This window comes from Heptranchias perlo, chromosome 5 (genome assembly GCF_035084215.1).
Source record: "Heptranchias perlo isolate sHepPer1 chromosome 5, sHepPer1.hap1, whole genome shotgun sequence".
In the NCBI taxonomy this organism is placed as follows: Eukaryota; Metazoa; Chordata; class Chondrichthyes; order Hexanchiformes; family Hexanchidae; genus Heptranchias; species Heptranchias perlo.
In genome coordinates, this window is record NC_090329.1 from 132,690,690 (window position 1) to 132,715,606 (window position 24,917).

At 47.9% G+C, this 24,917-nt stretch overlaps 1 protein-coding gene across 1 annotated transcript in view; it reads right to left on the reverse strand.

Moving 5' to 3' along the window:
• The window catches only part of LOC137322209 (dynein axonemal heavy chain 8-like), a 1,675,662-nt gene that overhangs the window by 1,327,673 nt on the left and 323,072 nt on the right, over positions 1-24,917 (reverse strand). The window lies entirely within an intron of this gene.

A 24,917-nucleotide genomic window follows, 5' to 3' on the forward strand; every position in this document is an offset into this window, starting at 1 on the left:
CTGATTTTGTGCTTACCACCAGGGAGCCACACGTGACAGGAACATGGTCAGAGAATCAATGCCAGAGGGATGCAGCCGTCATTGGGGCGATTTTAAACCACTCGGCCCAGCGGGAATGGGGCGGGCACAATGTTAAAATTGCTTCAGAGTCCTTACTGCTCATTTCCCACTGAATGCCAGTATAGCCACCCATTTTTTTTAGTCGGCTGAGGTGCCTGCCAGAGACAGGCAGGGGCCTCATGAATACATGGGAATTGTGATTCTATGATGTCATTAGCACCCCAACATAGTTTTAAAGCAAAATTATGGAAGTCTCGCTCAGCATTCAAGCCATTAGTAAAACCTAGCAGCTTTTGGTCTCTTGGAGGCATTGGAAGCATTATATAAAGAGACACTCGCCTACAGGTAATTGGATCATAGAGATATGGAATCATAGAATGAGAAAGCACAGAAGGAGGCCATTCGGCCCATCGTGCCTGTGTTGAGTCTTTGAAATAGTTATCCAATTTAGTCCCACACCCCAGCTTTTTCCCCATAACCCTGCAAATTAGTCCTCTTCAAGTATATTCATCTTCAATTGACTTTTGAAAGTTCCTACGGAAGCTGCTTCCACTACCCTTTCAGGAAGTGTGTTTCAGATCCTAACAACTGTCTGTATGAAAAAATTTCTCCTAATTTCCCCTCTAGTTCTTTTGCCAATTATTTTAAATCTATGACCTCTGGTTACCGACCCATTTGCCAGAGAAAACAGCTTCTCCCTACCTGCTCTATGCAAATCCCTCATAATTTTGAATACCTCTATTAAACCTTCTCTTAACCTTCTCTGCTGTAAGGAGAACAATCCCAGCTTTTCCAATCTCTCCACATAACTGAAGTCCCTCATCTTTGGTATCATCCTGGTACTCTTCTGAACCCTCTCCAAGGCGTTGTCATCCTTCCTAAAGTGCGATGCCCAGAATTGTACACAATACTCCAACTGAGGCCCAATCAGTGATTTATGAAGGTTTAACATAACTTTCATGTTTTTGTATTCAATGACCCTATTTACAAAGCCAAGTATCCCATATGCTTTCTTAACCGCCTTATCAAGTTGCCCTGCCACCTTCAAAGATTTGTGAATATGCTCCCCCAGGCTCCTCTGCACCCCCTCAAAATAGTACCATTTAGATTATACTGCCTCTCCATGTTGTTCCTCCCAAAGTGCATCACTTCACACTTATACGTATTAAACTGCATCTTCCACTGTCCCTTTAATCCCACGTGCTTCTATCTTCCCAATAAGTCTGTTATGTGGTACTTTATCAAATGCCTTTTGAAAGTCCATATATACAACATCTACTGCACTACCTTCATCAACCCTCTCTGTTACTTCATCAAAGAACTCAATCATGTTAGTCAAGCTCCATGATGGCTGTCCCTTATTAATCCACGCTTCTCCAAGTGAGAATTAATTTTGTCCTTGACAATGGTCTCTAGTAGTTTTCCCACCACTGACATTAGACTGACTGGCTTGTAGTTACCAAGTTTATCCCTCTCCCCTTTTTTTGAACAGGGGTGCAATTCTCCAGTCCTCTGGCACCACTCCCATATCCAAGGAGGATTGAAAGATTGTGGTCAGAACATCTGTTATCTCCACTCTTGCTTCCCTCAACAACCTAGGATGCATCCCATCTGGACCAGGTGACTTGTTAACTTTGAGTATGGCAACCTATTTAGCATCTCTTTTCTATTTTTATCCTATCTAATATCTCTATGCCCTCCTCCTCTACTGCAACATTAACTTCATCCTCTTCTTTTGTGAAGACAGATGCAAAGTACTCATTCAGTACCTTCGTCATACCCTCTGTCTCCACAAGAAGATTATCTATTTTCTCCCTCATCAGCTCCACCATTCCTTTAACTAGCGTTTTACTTTTTATATGTTTATAAAACATTTGTGGGTTCCCTTTTATGTTACCCGCTAATCTTTTCTCATGGTCTCTCTTTGCCCTACATATATCCTTTTTCAATTTCCCCCCGTACTCTGTATTCTACTTGGCTTTCTACTGTATTCTGTATTTCTGTTTTATTTTCACCTCTATTTCCTTAGTCATACAGGAAGCTCTAGTTTTGGATGTCCTATTTTTCCTCTTAGGGAATATGTTTGGTTTGAGACATTATATGCTGTTTCGATTGTCAGATTGCTTCTTTCTGAGATTATTTTGCCTTACTTACTCTCAGTAAACTTTAATTGCTTATCATGGGTGACAATATTGCCAGTTTGATTTCGATAGACAAAAAGTAAAAGAAGCAGCAGCAGCAGCCTTGGTAATTAGCACAACCAGCAGGCGGTCCTATTAAGAGACAGCAGGTGAAGGGTACTGCTTGTAAGAGGCCTTACCCAGCAACAGGGTCTATGAGCCAAGTGTCAGTTTCTTGGAACTATCTGATGAGCAGTGCGACAGGAGATTGCGCTTCTCCAAGCTGGCTGTTGCAGATCTCTGCAGTCTTCTTCAACAAGAACTGCTGTCTCCAGGACCAGGTGGCCATGCTTTGCCAGTGGCTTTCAAAGTCACCACAGCCCTTAATCTTCATTGCCATTGACTCATTCCAAACTGCTACAGAGGACAGTTCCTGCATATCCAAGCCAGTAGTACACAGCTGTATAAAGTAGCCCCCCAATGCCCTCCTTGCCAGAGCAAACCAGTACATCACTTTCCCCATTGACGTCCACAATCAACGGGAGAGAGCTCAGGGATATGTTGCAGTGGCAACATTCCCTCGCATACAGGGCATAATAGGCTGCACACATGTTGCCATCAAGGCATGAGAAGACCAGCCAGGAGCCTTCGTAAATAGGAAGAACGACCACTCAGTTAATGTGCAGCTTGTCTCCAATTACAGAAACAGGATAACAAAAATTTGTGCAAGTTACCCAAGCAGCTGTAACAATGCTTTCATCGTGTCAACTCAATGATCCTCCCAATGCTTTGACCCATGCTTTGACCTGATCCGTTGGTTGTTGGATCACTCAGCTCTGACTATAGTATGCTGCTTCTGCTGTTTAGCATGCATGTAGTCCAGTGTTGTGCCTTCACCAGGTTGGCAGCTCATTTTCAGATACATGACAGGATGGCTGCTAGGGGCAAGGGATAACCTGACATCTGTCATACGCCGCCTTTTTCTGCTTCATCTTACTATCTCATTTGTCATCCAGGCAGCTCTGGCTTTGGTTGCCTTATCTTTCCCCCTCGTGGGAATGTACCTTGACTGTATTTGAACCATCTCCTCTTTAAAGGCTGCCCATTGTTCGATTACAGTTTTGCCTGCCAATCTTTGATTCCAATTTACACAGGCTAGATCCGTTCTCAACCCGCTGAAATTGGCCCTCCTCCAATTAAGTATTTTTACTCTTGATTGCTCCTTGGCCTTTTCCATAACTAATCTAAACCTTATGATACCATGATCACTGTCCTCTAAATGTTCCCCCACTGACACTTGCTTCACTTGACCAACCTCATTCCCCAGAACCAGATCCAGCAATGCCTCCTTCCTTGTTGGGCCAGAAACATAATGATCAAGAAAGTTCTCTTGAATACACTTCAGAAACTGCTCCTCCTCTTTGCCCTTTACAATATTACTATCCCAGTTTACTATATTAGGATAGTTGAAGTCTCCCATTATCACTACCCTATAGTTCTTGCATCTCCCTGTAATTTCCTTGCAAATTTGCTCCTCTGTATCCTTCGCACTAATTGGTGACCTATAGAATACAGCCAGTAGTGTAATGGCGCCTCTATTGATTCTTAACTCTAAACAAATTGATCTCTGTAACCTCCTCGAGCCCTACAATGCTCCAAGAACTCTGTGTTCCTCCAACATTGGCCTCTTAAGCATCCACCAATCCCTTCAACCCGCCAATGGCAGCCATGCCTTCAGTCGTTTAATCCTTAAACTTTGGAATTCCCTACCTAAACCCCCCTGCCTCTCTCTCCTCCTTTAAGACTTAAAACTTACCACTTTGACCAAGTTTTTAGTCACCCTTCCGAGTGGATGTGGTGTACTTGGATTTTCAGAAGGCTTTTGATAAGGTCCCACACAAGAGGTCCCACGCAAAATTAAAGAACATGGGATGGGGGATTATACTGGCATGGATTGAGAATTGGTTGACAGACAGGAAACAGAGAGTAGGAATAAACGGGTCTTTTTCCGGGTGGCAGGCAGTGACTAGTGGGGTACCGCAGGGATCAGTGCTTGGGCCCTAGCTATTCACAATATATATCAATGATTTGGATGAGGGAACTAAATGTAACATTTCCAAGTTTGCAGACGACACAAAGCTGGGGTGGAATGTGAGCTGTGAGGAGGATGCAAAGAGGCTCCAATGTGATTTAAACAAGTTGGGTGAGTGGGCAAGAACATGGCAAATGCAGTATAACGTGGATAAATGTGAGGTTATCCACTTTGGTTGTAAAAACAGAAAGGCAGATTATTATCTGAATGGTGATAGATTGGGAAAAGGGGAGGAGCAACGAGACCTGGGTGTCCTTGTACACCAGTCGCTGAAAGCGAGCATTCAGGTGCAGCAAGCAGTTAGGAAGGCGAATGGTATGTTGGCCTTCATTGCAAGAGGATTTGAGTACAGGAGCAGGGATGTCTTACTGCAGTTATACGGGGCCTTGGTGAGACCAAATCAGGAGTACTGTGTGCAGTTTTGGTCTCCTTATCTGAGGAAGGATGTCCTTGCCATGGAGGGAGTGCAACAAAGGTTTACCAGACTGATTCCTGGGATGGCAGGACTGACGTATGAGGAGAGATTGGATCGACTAGACCTATATTCACTAGAGTTTAGAAAAATGAGAGGTGATCTCATCGAAACATATAAAATTCTAACAGGACGAGACAGACTAGATGCAGGGAGGATGTTCCCGATGGCTGGGGAGTCCAGAACCAGGGGTCACAGTCTCAGGATACGGAGTATGCCATTTAGAACCAAGATGAGGAGAAATTTCTTCACTCAGAGGGTGGTGAACCTGTGGAATTCTCTACCACAGAAGGCAGTGGAGGCCAAGTCTTTAAATGTATTCAAGAAGGAGATAGATATATTTCTTAATGCTAAAGGGATCAAGGGATATGGGGAAAAAGCGGGAACAGGGTACTGAGTTAGACGACCAGACATGATCATTTTGAATGGCGGAGCAGGCCCGAAGGGCCGAATGGCCTACTCTTGTTCCTATTTTCTATGTTTCTAATATCTCCTTCTTTGACTCAGTCTCAATTTTTCTTTGAATACGCTCTTGCGAAGCGCTTCGGGGCATTTTCCTACAGGATGTTGATGTTGGGGGACTTGACGATGATAATGCCATTGAATGTCAAGGGGAATTGGTTAAATTCTCTTATGTTGGAGATGGTCATTGCCTGGCACTTGTATGAATGTTACTTGTCATTATCAGCCCAAGCCTGGATGTTGGCTAGGTCTTGCTGCATGTGGATATGAACTGCTTCATTATCTAAGGAATTGCGAAAGGAGCTGAACTGTGCGATCATCAGTGAACAGCCCTACTTCTGACCTTATGATGGAGGGTAGGTCATTGATGAAGCAGCTGCAAATAGATTGGCCTAGGCCGCTGCCCTGAGGAACTTCTGCAATGATGTCCTGGGATTGGAATGATTGGCCTCCAGCAATTGCAACCATCTTCCTTTGTGTTAGGTATGACTCCAGTCACTGGAGAGTTCTCCCTCTTATCTCCATTGACTTCAGTTTTACAAGGACTCCTTGGTGCCACTCTGTTGAACGGTGTCTTGACATCAAGATCATAATATTATAGTTAAGGAGGAGGAGCGTGAAATATTGGATGGGATAAACATAGTGAGGAGTAAATATTAAGGGAATTAGCATCTTTGAATGTAGATAAATCACCAGGCCCGGATGAAATATATCCCAGGCAGTTAAGAGAAGCAAGGGAGGAAATAGCAGAGGCTCTGACCATCATTTTTCAATCCTCTCTGGCTACAGGCATGATGCCAGAGGACTGGAGGACTGCTAACGTTGTACCGTTGTTTAGAAAGGGAAAAAACAAGTAATTACAGGCCAGTCAGCCTAAGCTCGGTGGTGTGCAAATTATTGGAAACAATTCTGAGGGACAGTATTAATCATTTAGAAAGGCACAGGTTAATCAAGAACAGTCAGCATGGATTTGTTAAGGGAAGGTCGTGTCTGACTAACTTGACTGAATTTTTGAGGAGGTAACAAGGAGGGTTGATGAGGGTAGCGTGTTTGATGTAGTCTATATGGATTTTAGCAAGGCTTTTGACAAGGTCCCACAGACTGGTCAGAAAAGTAAAAGTCCATGGGATCCAGGGGAAAGCGGCTCCAAATTGGCTCAGTGGCAGGAAGCAAAGGCTGTTTCCAGTGGGGTTCCGCAGGGCTCTGTACTAGGTCCCTTGCTTTTTGTGGTACATATTAATGCTTTGGACTTAAATGTAGGAGGCATGATTGAGAAGTTTGCAGATGATATAAAAATTGGCTGTGTGATTGATCGTGAGGAGGAAAGCTGTAGACTGTAGGAAGATATCAATGGACTGGCCAGGTGGGCAGAAAAGTGGCAAATGGAATTCAATCCGGAGTGTGTGAGGTAATGCATTTGGGGAGGTCAAACAAGGCAAGGGAATACACAATAAATGAGGGGGATACTGAGAGGTGTAGAGGAACAGAGGGGCCTTGAACTGCATGTTCACAGATCCCTGAAGGTCGCAGGACAGTAGATAAGGTGGTTAAGAAGGCATACGGGAAACTTTCCTTCAATAGTCGAGGCACAGAATATAAGAGCAGGGAGGTTACACTAGAATTGTATAAAACACTAGTTAGGCCACAGCTTGAGTACTGCGTACAGTTCTGGTCACCGCATTACAGGAAAGATGTGGTTGCACCAGAGAGGGTACAGAGGAGATTTAAGAGGATGTTGCCAGGGCTGGTGAATTTTAGCTAAAGATTGGATAGGCTGGGTTGTTTTCTTTGGAACAGAGGAGGCTGAGGGGAGATTTAATTGAGGTGTATAAAATTATGAGGGGCCTAGATAGAGTGGATAAGAAGGACCTATTTCCCTTAGCAGAGGGGTCAATAACCAGGGGGCATAGATTTAAAGTAATTGGTAAAAGGATTAGTCAGAAGCTGAGGAGAAATTTTTTCACCCAGAGGGTGGTGGGGGTCTGGTACTTACTGCCTGAAAGGGTAGAGGCAGCAACCCTCATTGCATTTAAAAATTACTTGGATATGCACTTGAAGCGCCATAACCTACAAGGCTATGGACCAAGTGCTGAAAGTGGGATTAGGGTGGATAGCTCTTTTTCGGCCGCCAAAGACACGAAGGGCCAAATGGCCTCCTTCTGTGCCGTAAAGTTCTATGATTCTGTAAGAACATAAGAAATAGGAGCAGGAGTAGGCATTATGGCCCCTCGAGCCTGCTCCGCCATTCAATAACATCACGGCTGATGATCTATCTCAGCTCCACTTTCCATCCCTATCTCCACATCCCTTGATTTGTTTAGTGTCCAAATATCCATCGATCTCAGTCTTGAATATATTCAGCGACTGAGCTTCCACAGCCCTCTAGTCTGAGAATTCCAAATGCTCACAACCCTCTGAGTGAAGAAATTTTTCCTCATCTCGGTCCTAAATGGCCGACCCCTTATCCTGAGTCTACGACCCCTAGTTCTAGACTCTCCAGCCGGGGAAACAGTCTCTCAGCATCTACCCTGTCAAGCCCTACAAGGATTTTATATGTTTCAATGAGATTACTTCTCTTTCTTCTAAACTCCAGTGAATATAGGCTCATTCTACTCAATCTCTCCTCATAGGACAACCCTCTCATCCCAGAAATCAATCTAGTGAGCCTTTATTGCACCGCCTCTAACGTGCCTTAGGTAATGAGACCAAACTGTACACAGTACTCAAGATGTGGTCTCATCAGAGACCTATATAATTGCAGCAAGACCTCCTTACTCTCATACTCCAACCCCCTTGCAATAAAGGCTAATATACCATTTGCCTTTCTCACTGCTTGCTGTACCTGTGATTCATGTACAAGAAATCTCTCTGACTACCAACATTTCTTTGTCTCTCACCTTTTAAAAAATATTCTGCTTTTCTAATCTTCCTACCAAAATGGATAATTTCACATTTTCCTACATTATGCTCCATTTGCCACCTTCTCGCCCACCCATTCAACCTGTCTAAATCCCTTTGCAGCCTCTTTGCGTCCCCCTAACAGCTCGCTTTGTATCGTCAGTGAACTTGGATACATTACACTCGGTCCCTTCATCTAAGTCATTGATATATATTGTAAACAGTTGAAGCCCAAGCACTGATCCTTGCGGCACCCCACTAGTTACAACCTGCCATCCCAAAAATGACCCGTTTATTCTTACTCTGTTTTCTGTCCATTCACCAATCTTCAATCCATGCTAATATATTACCCCCAATCCCTTGAGCCCATGTGTGAGACCTTTTGGTGTGGCATCTTATCGAATGCCTTTTGAAAATCCAAACATACTACATCCACTTGTTCCCCTTTATCCACCCTGATAGTTACACCCTCAGATTTGTCAAACACAATTTCCCTTTCATAAAACTGTGGTGACTCTGCCTAATCATATTATGATTTAAGTGCCCTGTTACTATGTCCTTAATAATAGATTCTAGCATTTTCCCTACTACTGATGTCAGGCTAACTGGCCTATAGTTCCCTGTTTTCTCTCTCCCTTCTTTCTTGAATAGCAGGGTTACATTTGCTACTTTCCAATCCACAGGGACTGTTCTAGAATCTAAGGAATTCTAGAAGATCAAAACCAATGCATCCACTATCTCTGCAGCCACCTCTTTTAGAACCCTAGTATGTCGGCCATCAGGTCCAGGGGATTTGTTGGCTTTGTCCCATTAATTTCTCCAAGACTTTTTCTTTACTAATCTTAATTACTTTAAGTTCCTCACTCTCATTAGACCGAAGGGCAGTCACTCTCACCTCATCTCTGGAATTCAGCTCTTTTGTCCATATTTGGACCAAGCTTTATTTTAAATTTCCTTGTGAGGCTCCTGCTCCTCCTGGCCCACAAGGAAATCTAAAGTAAAACTTTCAAACTTACCTTCTGGACCTCTTCTGGCCCAGGATCCGGCTCCCAACAGGTTTGCCTGACGGCAGAGGCAACACTGCTTTCCTGCTTAGGCCTCAGGTTGAAATTGCAGATTGGGTCCTAATGAAATATTCGGACCTGGTCTCCATATGTAAAGTAGAACCTCGCTTCCTTCCTGCACGGCTGCTCAAAAGAGCAGGTTAATATCTGGACATGGCGGAAAGGCAGCGCGATCAGAGGAGGTAAGTGACACCTTATTTTAAATGCCCCCCCCATAGACTGCATAGATTAACTACATCATAAATTTGCATGTTTCCATTAATGGAATGAGTGTTATATTTTGCCCATCTTAGAAATTTACTGCAGGAAGTAAACAACTGTTATAAGCTTTAATGTGCTTTAAGGGATTGTTGCTTGTTCATTTCCAGTTGGAGGGAAATGTGCAAAGTTACCTAGCTGCGGCTTCATTCATCCAGAGTACCAATTGCTTACATTTGAAGCAAGTATTAAATCATTAAATGGAGACAAAAATTTGAGATATATGTAGAGTAGTAGCGAGCTCAATAAACTCTCAAAAAAGAAATATGATTGCAGACTGCAACGAAGGTCATGTGCCTAGTATGCATCTGTTGGACACTTGAAGAATATGGGCAGGAGCGGGGGGACCAGGAGATATAAGGCCATAAAAGGCGAACAATGTGGACTCACATCTCTGCAGCGCAGCATAAGTACTCCCTACTCCAAGTAGGGAGAACAGATTATGATGTCATTTCACGGCTTGACAGATTGTGCAGAAAGGATTTCAAATTGCTAAGCAGGACATATTTCACCTGAATCAGACTGGTACCAATGTCCTTACAGAGAGGGTTCATAGGGAAATTAATATGGAAAGGGGGGCAAGAAGGGCAAACAGGGCAGACTGAAAATGAGGGAAATGAATGTTGGAAATGGAAGAGACAAAAGAGCCCAGATATTATAGAACAGAGGAGGGAATGACAAACAGCATTCATTGCAGACAGTGATACACCAAGAAAGTGAGTATATAAAGACTGATAAGTACTGAGGGACTGTTGCACTGTCAAAGGTGCCATTTTTTGGATATGACATTAAACTGAGGCTCTGTCTTCCCTCACAGGTGGATACAAAAGATTCCAAAATCCTATTCAAAGAAAAGCAGGGCTTTCTCCTGGTAACCTGGCAAACATTTTTACTCAACCAACAACACTAAAAAACATAATATTTAATAATTTGTCTCATTGCTGTTTCTGGGACCTTACTGTGCACAAATTGAATGCTGCATTTGACTATGTTATAACAGCAACCTCACTTCAAAAGTACTTCATCTACTGTGAAGCCCTTTGGGATGTCCTGAGGATGTGAAAGATGCTATATAAATTCAAGTTCTTTCTTTCTTTCCATAGCAACAAAAGCAACTTGCACTTATATAGCACCTTTAATGTAAAAAAAGGCCCAAGATGCTTCACGGAAGTGTAAGAAAACAAAAATCAATAGTTGATTGTGTCAAAGGTTGCAGAGAAGTTGAGGAGGCTGAAGAGAGATAATGCACTACGGTCACAGTCAAAGAAGATGTAATTTGTGGTTGATTAGTACTGTATTGGTGCTGTGGCAGGGGAGGAAACCTGATTGGAGAGATTCAAACAGGGAGTTGCGGGAAAGATGGCCACGGGTGACAACACGTTCAAGAATTTTGGAAAAGAAAGGAAGGTTGGAGATGGGGTACTAGTTTCCAGGAGCAGCAGAGTCAAGAGAGTTTTTTTTGAGGAATGGGTGATAATGATAGTTTTGGAAAGGAGTGGAATAGTGCCTGAGGAGAGAGAACTATTTACAAAGTCAGCTAACATGGGGGTATTAAGTAATCAGCAGTTTAGTGGGAATGGGGTGAAGAAAGCAAGAGGTGGATCCCATGGGCAAGATGAGCTTGGAGAGAGCATGACAAGAAATATGAGAAAAACAAGAGAGAGATGAAGGTTCAGGGCTAGGGCAGGGGGAAACTTGACTTGATTGAGAAGGGGAAAGAGGGCATGTGGCAGAGGCATGAACAGATCATCTTAATCCTAGTGACAAACAATCCATGAGTTCCTTGCCTTGTTGTTGGAGGTGAGGGTGGAAGGATCAGGAGAGGGGTTTAAGGAGATGGTTGGTAGTGGAAAAAAGAAGCTGGGGGTTTTCTTTGTTCTCCAGCATGATACTGGAGTAGTGGGTGGTTTTGGCAGAGGAGGGCACAGCCCAATAGCACATGATGAGGTCCAGCCAGATCTGGTGATGGATGGCTAAATATGTTGTGTGCCAGATATGTTCACATCTGTGTGCCTTGAACTTGAGGGAGCAAAGATGTGGCTATACCAGGGGAAACAACCAGGATGCGAGAGAGAAAGGATTTTGCTGGGACATGGGCATAAAATGTGGAACTGAGGGAGTGGGTAAGCAGATCGATAGCTGCAGAAGTATTGTGCCGAATGGAGGTCCAAAGGCAGCTTGAAACTGCAATTGTAAGTAACTTGGGGAAGTGTTTTTTTTTCCAGCGGTGCATGCAAAAGGAAGTAGGGTTGGACGAGAGTAGGAGATGTGGATGGTGAGGGATACAAGGAAGCAGTCAGAAATGGTCTTGTCAGTGATCAATACAATGGGAGTGGAGAGGCCAAAGGAGGTGGCAAGAGTGAGGGAGGGTGCTGTGAATATGGATCGATAAGTTTTTATGGATGGTGAAGTTTATTGAGGGCTGGGAATTCAGAGGAGGGCAAGGGGAGCGGAGATGGAGATTAAAATCACCGAGGATATGGAGTTGCTGAGTGCAGAGGTTAAGAAAGTAAAAGGACAGGATATCTCAACGAGAAACTCGGGTGGGGTTTGGCAGACAACAAGGATTTTAAAGAAGAGGCGAGAGGGTTTCAACAAGGTGAAGTGCTTGAATGAGGAGAAGGGAAGAAACCAAGGAATGATTTGATGATAAGGGACGTATTGCCACCACGGCAGTTTGAGTGGTGCAGCTAATGGAAAGTATAGCTACCTGCGAAGGCTATAGTAAGGGGAAAGGTGTCGCCACCCATCAGCCAATTCCAGTCAAAGCCAGGGTGTTAACGCAATCATCCACAATAAGGTCGTGAATGCCAAGGGCCTTATTCATGAGTGGCTGGACATTCTGGAGGGAAATGCGGAGAGGGGTAACAATTGTTGATCTGCTGGCAGGGTCCAAAAGCATAGTAGGTGGGATGCTTTGACGGTTGACAAGGTTTCCCCCAGGCTTGCTGGGCGGGAAGGTCAGTGAAAGAGGAAGATGGGGCAGCTGGGGTTGCTGCCCCTAAGGAGGCAGTAAAGATTGTCTTGGTGGATCTTTCACAGAGAGACACAGAGGGTAGTTGTGGGCTTATTCATGTGATATTCAAGCCTGGGTGGCAAGAGAGTAGGAAAAAAGAGTAGAGACGTATGGTGATAGGGATTGCCGGGGTGGGGGGGCAAAGTACTTGAGAGGAAAGAAATGAATGGTGACATGACTGAGTGACGTGAAGAGGAGACAGGAGAGAAGTGCCCAAAGGGATCCATGAGGAGGAGCAAAGGGAAATAGAAGTAATGGGCTCAGGTCCAATACATCCTAAAACAGTGCACAGCAGAAGCTACTACTACAATAATGTGTAGATTATGAGACAGTGGGAGTTAAATTCGATATCCCCCGAATCCGGGTGCAGTGGTCGCGGTGCGTGATTAACCCGTGCCTGGAAGTTGAGATGCAGGCAGCACGTAAGATTCGTGCTGCCTGGTCATTTACCTGATTCCTTCATGTAGTCAGCGCTACGTGCGCTGCTGAGTGGCTGCACACACCAGCAGGGGGCATGGCCAGCACTACTTAAAGGCAGCCTGTACCTCCTAAAGGGGAGGTGCACTGTCAATGCAATCAGTGGTGGAAGACGTGGAATGGCTGGAACTGCAAGAGAACATGCACAGAGGTTCCCAAAGATGCACTGGAGGTCTTGGTTGAGGAGGTGGACGCACGAAGGGCCATCCTGTACCCGCAGGGTGACACGGGACCCTCCAGACACCAGCTGTGGAGGCAGTGGGAGGGAGTGGCCCTGGAGGTGAATGGCAAGAGCATTGCACCACGTATGTGGATGCAGTGCAGGAAGAAGTTCAATGATTTGACACGAGTGGTCAAGGTGAGTGAATGCAAGTGTCAAATTCTACCAATTGCACCACTGCTCCACGCACAACACCCCGGTCACCCATCCCCACCAACAAATGCTTCCCATCCGTATGTAATGCTGCACTTTGGATGTTACATCACACCCTTACATAGTACCACACTTACAATCCACCCACCCACAACTCACAGATCACACACACTGGCAGCTATTCAACCATGACAAGCACATCATCCAAATATCTTGCAGGACACTCACTGACACACTTTCCTCTGTCTTGCAGGAGAAGGTGGTGCATAACAGCCGGCAGCAGGGACAAACGGACGGAGGACAGGCACGCCTACATGTCCTCACTCCAATGGAGGGAATCATTGGGTGGGCAGTCGCTGCGACCGTGACCACTGGAGGCGCTGGAGGTCCCGACGATGGGGGTCTCTGCATACCTAATCCTCCTTCTCGTTTCCCACATCTCCCTCATCCCACAATCTTTTCTGACTCACGTGCTGCAGATGCTGTCAGCACACACATTTTACTTGCTCCTCTCCCCGTTCCACAGCTCAACCCTTCTCCCTTTGTCATTGCAGATACCCAAGAACTAGAGCCGGCACCATTCAAGGTGGAGGAGGAGGAAGACACTGACAATGAAGCTGCACCATCACTTGATCTGACACCAACATCCTCTGGCTCAAATACTGACACTGCGCATCCTTTAGAGGCTAGGTTAGAGATCTGCACGTGAGACACCGGGCACAAGTGTGCAGGAGCTGGGGTGGGGGGGACGGATACCATAGGTGCCAGCTCGCCGGAGGGTGAGGTTGCACAATGATTCTGCTGCCAAGGAGTCAAATGATGATTTCGATAGGCCAGGCTATAGAAGAAGGCTGATGAGTGCACACAACCAAAAGCTTGGTGCACTGGAAAGCCTGCGCACAATGTCAAGCGGCATGGAGGAGTCCAGTTCCAACTTGGCACAGGGCTTTGCACAGAGCTTGGAGCTCATCCATTCCCAAATTGAATGGATGGTCCGTTCCATCAGCACACATGTGGAACCCACCATGATGCAACGTCTGATAACTGATGTCACAGCTTCCACTGCAGCACAAACGGTTTCCATTGCAGCAGAAAGAGATGCCATCAAAGGTCTACATGCTACATTTGGAGCTGAGACTGCTGCTCTGGAAGCTGAGACTGCTGCGATCCAGGCTCAGACCGCTGCTATTGTGGCTCTGGGTTTTACTGTGGAACAGGGCTTCCAGTCTGTCACAGCACTCCAGCAATCTGTTCTCCAGCAGATCACCAGGATTGCTGAGGCACCGCCCCGTGCGAGTGTCGCTGGCACCATGGCAGTTGAACCAGCTGCACTCTCAACATTCCTGCTCCCACCCTCGCCACTCCACCAGTGTCCTTGCTGTTGCCTGTCAGCCAGCAAGGCCAGACTTCTGCAGCCCATGCTGAGATGATGCAGTCTGAAACTGGGCCTTCCCGGCACAGAGCTGCTCGGGGTTGTCCTCCACGGCCATCTGCACGCTCCTCAGTTGAAGGTCACAGCCTTCCACCACCCATGCTCCAGCCACTGGGGCTGCATCTTGTAGGAGCACGAGGAAAGGAAAAGGCACACGAATGACAGGCACTAAGGGAATGCACAAGGGTGAATAGTCTAATTTTGTATACATGATTTCACGTGTAGCATTCTAAATTTCAATTTGAAATCGCAGTTGGTGATGGTTTTATTCATGCAATGAGCTGGGGGAAGAAGCAATGTGTAATCATAAGGTGGACGATTTGATGGTCATGTGGGAGAGGAAAGGTGGGGAACGTAGGACTGTTGGTGACTTGGGAGGTGTCGTTACGGTTACTGATATCGCTCATGAATAAGGTGAACACGCAGAGCCCTGGAAGACAGGGCCTGTGCACCTTGCCTCTTCCCCTGCCTCTGGCTCAGGGTCTTGCAGGATAGGTGGTGGAAAGGGCTGTCCTCTCAAGGGCGAGGTTGTGCAGCATGCAGCACACAATGATGAATCTTGACACCTGATCAGCAGAATACTGCAGGGCACTTCCAGAACGGTCCAGGGAGCGGAAGCGTTGCTTCAGGATGCGAATGGTGTGCTTGATGACGTTTTGTGTGGCCGCATGGCTTTCATTGTAGGCCTGCTCTGCACATGTGCATGCGTTTCTGAGTGGAGTCATGAGCCACCTCATGAGAGGATAGCCCTTGTCACCCAGTAGCCAACCTCTGACTTGCCGTGCCGGTTGAAAGATAGATGGGACATTGGACTGCCGCATAATGAAAGCGTCATAGAATCATAGAATCATAGAAGTTACAACATGGAAACAGGCCCTTCGGCCCAACATGTCCATGTCGCCCAGTTTATACCACGAAGCCAGTCCCAATTGCCTGCACTTGGCCCATATCCCTCTGTACCCATCTTACCCATGTAACTGTCCAAATGCTTTTTAAAAGACAAAATTGTACCCGCCTCTACTACTGCCTCTGGCAGCTTGTTCCAGACACTCACCACCCTTTGAGTGAAAAAATTGCCCGTCTGGACCCTTTTGTATCTCTCCCCTCTCACCTTAAATCTATGTCCCCTCGTTATAGACTCCCCTACCTTTGGGGAAAGATTTTGACTATCTACCTTATCTATGCCCCTCATTATTTTATAGACTTCTATAAGATCACCCCTTAACCTCCTACTCTCCAGGGAAAAAAGTCCCAGTCTATCCAACCTCTCCCTATAAGTCAAACCATCAAGTCCCGGTAGCATCCTAGTAAATCTTTTCTGCACTCTTTCTAGTTTAATAATATCCTTTCTATAACAGGGTGACCAGAACTGTACACAGTATTCCAAGTGTGGCCTTACTAATGTCTTGTACAACTTCAACAAGACATCCCAACTCCTGTATTCAATGTTCTGACCCATGAAACCAAGCATGCCGAATGCCTTCTTCACCACCCTATCCACCTGTGACTCCACTTTCAAGGAGCTATGAACCTGTACTCCTAGATCTCTTTGTTCTATAACTCTCCCCAACGCCCTACCATTAACGGAGTAGGTCCTGGCCTGATTCGATCTACCAAAATGCATCACCTCACATTTATCTAAATTAAACTCCATCTGCCATTCATCGGCCCACTGGCCCAATTTATCAAGATCCCGTTGCAATCCTAGATAACCTTCTTCACTGTCCACAATGCCACCAATCTTGGTGTCATCTGCAAACTTACTAACCATGCCTCCTAAATTCTCATCCAAATCATTAATATAAATAACAAATAACAGCGGACCCAGCACCGATCCCTGAGGCACACCGCTGGTCACAGGCCTCCAGTCTGAAAAGCAACCCTCTACAACCACCCTCTGTCTTCTGTCGTCAAGCCAATTTTGTACCTTGGATCCCGTGAGATTTAACCTTATGTAACAACCTACCATGCGGTACCTTGTCAAAGGCTTTGCTGAAGTCCATGTAGACCACGTCTACTGCACAGCCCTCATCTATCTTCTTGGTTACCCCTTCAAAAAACTCAATCAAATTCGTGAGACATGATTTTCTTCTCACAAAACCATGCTGACTGTTCCTAATCAGTCCCTGCCTCTCGAAATGCCTGTAGATCCTGTCCCTCAGAATACCCTCTAACAACTTAACCACTACAGATGTCAGGCTCACCGGTCTGTAGTTCCTAGGCTTTTCCCTGCCGCCCTTCTTAAACAAAGGCACAACATTTGCGACCCTCCAATCTTCAGGCACCTCACCTGTAGCTGTCGATGATTCAAATATCTCTGCTAGGGGACCCGCAATTTCCTCCCTAACCTCCCATAATGTCCTGGGATACATTTCATCAGGTCCCGGAGATTTATCTACCTTGATGCGCATTAAGACTTCCAGCACCTCCCTCTCTGTGATATGTGCACTCCTCAAGACATCACTATTTATTTCCCCCAGTTCCCTCACATCCATGCCTTTCTCAACCGTAAATACCGATGTGAAATATTCATTCAGGATCTCACCCATCTCTTGTGGTTCCGCACATAGATGACCTTGTTGATCCTTAAGAGGCCCTACTCTCTCCCTAGTTACCCTTTTGCCCTTTATGTATTTGTAGAAGCTCTTTGGATTCTCCTTTGCCTTATCTGCCAAAGCAATCTCATGTCCCCTTTTTGCCCTCCTGATTTCTCTCTTAACTCTACTCCGGCAATCTCTATACTCTTCAAGGGATCCACTTGATCCCAGCTGCCTATTCATGTCATATGCCTCCTTCTTCTTTTTGACTCGGGCCACAATCTCCCGAGTCATCCAAGGTTCCCTACTTCTACCAGCCTTGCCCTTCACTTTATAAGGAATTTGTTCACCCTGAACCCTGGTTAACACACTTTTGAAAGCCTCCCACTTACCAGACGTCCCATTACCTGCCAACAGACTCTCCCAATCAACTTCTGAAAGTTCCTGTCTAATACCATCAAAATTGGCCTTTCCCCAATTTAGAATTTTAACTTTTGGGCCAGACCTATCATTCTCCATAGCTATCTTAAAACTAATGGAATTATGATCACTGGTCCCAAAGTGATCCCTCACTAACACTTCTGTCACCTGCCCTTCCTTATTTCCCAAGAGGAGGTCAAGATTTGCCCCCTCTCGAGTCGGGCCATCCACATACTGAATGAGAAATTCCTCCTGAATACACTCAACAAATTTCTCTCCATCCAAGCCCCTAATGCTATGGCTGTCCCAGTCAATGTTGGGAAAGTTAAAGTCCCCTACTATTACCACCCTATTTTTCTTGCAGCTGTCTGTAATCTTCTTACATATTTGCTCCTCAATTTCCCGTTGACTATTTGGGGGTCTGTAGTACAATCCTATCAAAGTGATCTCTCCCTTCTTATTTTTCAGTTCTACCCATATAGACTCAGTGGGCGAACCCTCGGATATATCCCCTCTCACTACTGCCGTGATGTTCTCCCTAATGAAGAACGCAACTCCTCCTCCTCTCTTACCTCCTGCTCTATCTTTCCGATAGCATCTGTACCCTGGAACATTGAGCTGCCAGTCCTGCCCCTCCCTTAGCCATGTTTCAGTAATAGCTATAACATCCCAGTCCCATGTACCCATCCATGCCCTGAGTTCATCTGCCTTGCCCATCAGACTTCTTGCATTGAAATAAATGCAGTTTAATCTAGACTTCCCTTGGTCTTTGCCGTGCTTTCTCAGACCATCTGTCCGGTCATGTTCTGTACACTCTCCCTGACTGCCTTTTGTTTCTGTCACTACTTTACTTCCCACTGACTTCCTGCATCGGTTCCCATCCCCCTGCCACATTAGTTTAAACCATCACCAACAGCATTGCAAACACTCCCCCAAGGACATTGGTTCCAGTCCTGCCCAGATGCAGACCGTCCAATTTGTACTGGTCCCACCTCCCCCAGAACTGGTTCCAATGGCCCAGGAATTTGAATCCCTCCCTCTTGCACCATCTCTCAAGCCACGTATTCATCCTAGCTATCCTGTCATTCCTACTCTGACTAGCCCGTGGCACTGGTAGCAATCCTGAGATTACTACCTTTGAGGTCCTACTCTTTCGTTTAACTCCTAACTCCCTAAATTCAGCTTGTAGGACCTCATCCCGTTTTTTTACCTATATCGTTGGTGCCTATATGCACCACGACAACTGGCTGTTCACCCTCCCCCTCCAGAATGTCCTGCAGCCGCTCCGAGACATCCCTGACCCTTGCACCAGGAAGGCAACATACCATCCTGGAGTCTCGGTTGCGTCCGCAGAAACGCCTGTCTATTCCCCTTACAATCGAGTCCCCTATCACTATAGCTCTGCCACTCTTTTTCCTGCCCTCCTGTGCAGCAGAGCCAGCCACGGTGCCATGAACCCCTGGCCACTGCCACCTTCCCCTGGTGAGCCATCTCCCCCAACAGCATCCAAAACGGTATACCTGTTTTGGAGTGAGATGACCGCAGGGGACCCCTGCACTGCCTTCCTACTCTTCCTCTGTCTGTTGGTCACCCATTCACTATCTCCCTCAGTAATTTTTATCTGTGGTGTGACCAACTCACTGAACGTGCTATCCACGACTTTCTCAGCATCGCGGATGCTCCAAAGTGAGTCCATCCGCAGCTCCAGAGCCGTCAAGCGGTCAAACAGTAGCTGCAGCTGGACACACTTCCCGCAGGTGAAGGAATCAGGGACACAGGAAGGATTCCCACATCCCACAAGAGGGACATGACACGGCTCTGGGATCTCCTGCCATGACTGAACCCTTAAGTTAACTTAACAACAACTACAATGTGAAGACAGAAAAAAAGGAAAGAAAAACGACTTACCACTCCCTTGAAGGAGTTTACTCCTTTAAATTATTCTTAATTTAGAGAATGTTAACTACACTAGGGACCTTGATTTACTAAAAAAACGCTACTTGCTATAAGACCTGCAGTCCTTACCTTTCTTTTTACTTTAGTTACTGCAGATAAGTAGAAATACTCACCTGAACCGACTCGCCAATCAGGTGCCTCCCCTGTGTCGCGTCCCTTTCTGATTCCTGACGTCACTTCGAACTCCGTCGCAGCTCCCTCTGCTCCGATCCGCTCCTCTCAGCTGTTCTCAGCGCTCTGAAATCCCGCCTTTTTATGCGATGCTCCCTCTGCTCCGATCCGCTCCTCTCAGCTGTTCTCAGCGCTCTGAAATCCCGCCTTTTCATGCGATGCTCCCTCTGCTCCGATCCGCTCCTCTCAGCTGTTCTCAGCGCTCTGAAATCCCGCCTTTTTATGCGATGCTCCCTCTGCTCCGATCCGCTCCTCTCAGCTGTTCTCAGCGCTCTGAAATCCCGCCTTTTTAGGCGATGCTCCCTTTGCTCCGATCCGCTCCTCTCAGCTTTTCTCAGCGCTCTGAAATCCCGCCTTTTTATGCGATGCTCCCTCTGCTCCGATCCGCTCCTCTCAGCTGTTCTCAGCGCTCTGAAATCCCGCCTTTTATGCGATGCTCCCTCTGCTCCGATCCGCTCCTCTCAGCTGTTCTCAGCGCTCTGAAATCCCGCCTTTTTATGCGATGCTCCCTCTGCTCCGATCCGCTCCTCTCAGCTGTTCTCAGCGCTCTGAAATCCCGCCTTTTCATGCGATGCTCCCTCTGCTCCGATCCGCTCCTCTCAGCTGTTCTCAGCGCTCTGAAATCCCGCCTTTTTATGCGATGCTCCCTCTGCTCCGATCCGCTCCTCTCAGCTGTTCTCAGCGCTCTGAAATCCCGCCTTTTTAGGCGATGCTCCCTTTGCTCCGATCCGCTCCTCTCAGCTTTTCTCAGCGCTCTGAAATCCCGCCTTTTTATGCGATGCTCCCTCTGCTCCGATCCGCTCCTCTCAGCTGTTCTCAGCGCTCTGAAATCCCGCCTTTTATGCGATGCTCCCTCTGCTCCGATCCGCTCCTCTCAGCTGTTCTCAGCGCTCTGAAATCCCGCCTTTTTATGCGATGCTCCCTCTGCTCCGATCCGCTCCTCTCAGCTGTTCTCAGCGCTCTGAAATCCCGCCTTTTCATGCGATGCTCCCTCTGCTCCGATCCGCTCCTCTCAGCTGTTCTCAGCGCTCTGAAATCCCGCCTTTTTATGCGATGCTCCCTCTGCTCCGATCCGCTCCTCTCAGCTGTTCTCAGCGCTCTGAAATCCCGCCTTTTTAGGCGATGCTCCCTTTGCTCCGATCCGCTCCTCTCAGCTTTTCTCAGCGCTCTGAAATCCCGCCTTTTTATGCGATGCTCCCTCTGCTCCGATCCGCTCCTCTCAGCTGTTCTCAGCGCTCTGAAATCCCGCCTTTTTATGCGATGCTCCCTCTGCTCCGATCCGCTCCTCTCAGCTTTTCTCAGCGCTCTGAAATCCCGCCTTTTTATGCGATGCTCCCTCTGCTCCGATCCGCACTTCTCAGCTGTTCTCAGCGCTCTGAAATCCCGCCTTTTTATGCGATGCTCCGTCTGCTCCGATCCGCTCCTCTCAGCGCTCTGAAATCCCGCCTTTTTATGCGGTGCTCCCTCTGCTCCGATCCGCACTTCTCAGCGCTCTGAAATCCCGCCTTTTTATGCGATGCTCCCTCTGCTCCGATCCGCTCCTCTCAGATGTTCTCAGCACTCTGAAATCCCGCCTTTTTATGGGATGCTCCCTCTGCTCTGATCCGCTGCTCTCAGCTGTTCTCAGCACACTGAAATCCCGCCTTTTTATGCGATGCTCCCTCTGCTCCGATCCGCTCCTCTCAGCTGTTCTCAGCGCTCTGAAATCCCGCCTTTTTATGCAATGCTCCCTCTGCAGCGATCCGCTCCTCTCAGCTGTTCTCAGCGCTCTGAAATCCCGCCTTTTTATGCGATGCTCCCTCTGCTCCGATCCGCTCCTCTCAGCTTTTCTCAGCGCTCTGAAATCCCGCCTTTTTATGCGATGCTCCCTCTGCTCCGATCCGCTCCTCTCAGCTGTTCTCAGCGCTCTGAAATCCCGCCTTTTTATGCGATGCTCCCTCTGCTCCGATCCGCTGCTCTCAGCTGTTCTCAGCGCTCTGAAATCCCACCTTTTTATGCGATGCTCCCTCTGCTCCGATCCGCTCCTCTCAGCTGTTCTCAGCGCTCTGAAATCCCGCCTTTTTATGCGATGCTCCCTCTTCTCCGATCCGCTCCTCTCAGCTTTTCTCAGCACTCTGAAATCCCGCCTTTTCATGCGATGCTCCCTCTGCTCCGATCCGCTCCTCTCAGCTGTTCTCAGCGCTCTGAAATCCCGCCTTTTTATGCGATGCTCCCTCTGCTCCGATCCGCTCCTCTCAGCTGTTTTCAGCGCTCTGAAATCCCGCCTTTTTATGCGATGCTCCCTCTGCTCCGATCCGCTCCTCTCAGCTTTTCTCAGCGCTCTGAAATCCCGCCTTTTTATGCGATGCTCCCTCTGCTCCGATCCGCTCCGCTCAGCTGTTCTCAGCGCTCTGAAATCCCGCCTTTTTATGCGATGCTCCCTCTGCTCCGATCCGCTCCTCTCAGCTGTTCTCAGCGCTCTGAAATCCCGCCTTTTTATGCGATGCTCCCTCTGCTTCGATCCGCTCCTCAGCTGTTCTCAGCGCTCTGAAATCCCGCCTTTTTATGGGATGGTCCCTCTGCTCCGATCCGCTCCTCTCAGCTGTTCTCAGCGCTCTGAAATCCCGCCTTTTTATGCGATGCTCTCTCTGCTCCGATCCGCTCCTCTCAGCTTTTCTCAGCGCTCTGAAATCCCGCCTTTTTATGCGATGCTCCCTCTGCTCCGATCCGCACTTCTCAGCTGTTCTCAGCGCTCTGAAATCCCGCCTTTTTATGCGATGCTCCGTCTGCTCCGATCCGCTCCTCTCAGCTGTTCTCAGCGCTCTGAAATCCCGCCTTTTGATGCGATGCTCCCTCTGCTCCGATCCGCTCCTCTCAGCTGTTCTCAGCGCTCTGAAATCCCGCCTTTTTATGGGATGCTCCCTCTGCTCCGATCCGCACTTCTCAGCGCTCTGAAATCCCGCCTTTTTATGCGATGCTCCCTCTGCTCCGATCCGCTCCTCTCAGCTGTTCTCGCACTCTGAAATCCCGCCTTTTTATGGGATGCTCCCTCTGCTCCGATCCGCTCCTCAGCTGTTCTCAGCGCACTGAAATCCCGCCTTTTTATGCGATGCTCCCTCTGCTCCGATCCGCTCCTCGCAGCTGTTCTCAGCGCTCTGAAATCCCGCCTTTTTATGCGATGCTCCCTCTGCTCCGATCCGCTCCTCTCAGCTGTTCTCAGCGCTCTGAAATCCCGCCTTTTTATGCGATGCTCCCTCTGCTCCGATCCGCTCCTCTCAGCTTTTCTCAGAGCTCTGAAATCCCGCCTTTTTATGCGATGCTCCCTCTGCTCCGATCCGCTCCTCTCAGCTGTTCTCAGCGCTCTGAAATCCCGCCTTTTTATGCGATGCTCCCTCTGCTCCGATCCGCTCCTCTCACCTGTTCTCAGCGCTCTGAAATCCTGCCTTTTTATGCGATGCTCCCTCTGCTCCGATCCGCTCCTCTCAGCTGTTCTCAGCGCTCTGAAATCCCGCCTTTTTATGGGATGCTCCCTCTGCTCCGATCCGCACTTCTCAGCACTCTGAAATCCCGCCTTTTTATGCAATGCTCTCTCTGCTCCGATCCGCTCCTCTCAGCTTTTCTCAGCGCTCTGAAATCACGCCTTTTTATGCGATGCTCCCTCTGCTCCGATCCGCACTTCTCAGCTGTTCTCAGTGCTCTGAAATCCCACCTTTTTATGCGATGCTCCGTCTGCTCCGATCCGCTCCTCTCAGCTGTTCTCAGCGCTCTGAAATCCCGCCTTTTTATGCGATGCTCCCTCTGCTCCGATCCGCTCCTCTCAGCTGTTCTCAGCGCTCTGAAATCCCGCCTTTTTATGCGATGCTCCCTCTGCTCCGATCCGCACTTCTCAGCACTCTGAAATCCCGCCTTTTTATGCGATGCTCCTTCTGCTCTGATCCGCTCCTCTCAGCTGTTCTCAGCGCTCTGAAATCCCGCCTTTTTATGCGATGCTCCCTCTGCTCCGATCCGCTCCTCTCAGCTGTTCTCAGCGCTCTGAAATCCCGCCTTTTTATGGGATGCTCCCTCTGCTCCGATCCGCACTTCTCAGCACTCTGAAATCCCGCCTTTTTATGCGATGCTCTCTCTGCTCCGATCCGCTCCTCTCAGCTTTTCTCAGCGCTCTGAAATCACGCCTTTTTATGTGATGCTCCCTCTGCTGCGATCCGCACTTCTCAGCTGTTCTCAGCGCTCTGAAATCCCGCCTTTTTATGCGATGCTCCCTCTGCTCCGATCCACTCCTCTCAGCTGTTCTCAGCGCTCTGAAATCCCGCCGTTTTATGCGATGCTCCCTCTGCTCCGATCCGCTCCTCTCAGCTGTTCTCAGCACTCTGAAATCCCGCCTTTTTATGGGATGCTCCCTCTGCTCCGATCCGCACTTCTCAGCTGTTCTCAGCGCTCTGAAATCCCGCCTTTTTATGCGATGCTTCATCTGCTCCGATCCGCTCCTCTCAGCTTTTCTCAATGCTCTGAAATCCCGCCTTTTTATACGATGCTCCCTCTGCTCCGATCCGCTCCTCTCAGCTGTTCTCAGCGCTCTGAAATCCCGCCATTTTATGGGACGCTCCCTCTGCTCCGATCCGCTCCTCTCAGCTGTTCTCAGCGCTCTGAAATCCCGCCTTTTACGCAATGCTCCCTCTGCTCCGATCGGCTCCTCTCAGCGCTCTGAAATCCCGCCTTTTATGCGATGCTCCCTCTGCTCCGATCCGCTCCTCTCAGCTGTTCTCAGCGCTCTGAAATCCCGCCTTTTTATGGGATGCTCCCTCTGCTCCGATCCGCTCCTCTCAGCTGTTCTCAGCGCTCTGAAATCCCGCCTTTTATGCGATGCTCCCTCTGCTCCGATCCGCTCCTCTCAGCTGTTGAGGGTAGTGGGCATTGACCTGCATGATGCGCTGCTTGTGGTCGCACACCAGCTGCACATTGAGGGAGTGGAACCCCTTTCTGTTCATGAAGATGGTCGATTAGAGATGTGGAGCACGCATGGCAATACGCGTGCAGTCAATAGCACCCTGTACCATGGGGAAGCCTACAATGCGAGCAAACCCTCATGCTCGCTTGTTCTGCTTCTGTCAAGCGGAACGTTATGAGTATGTT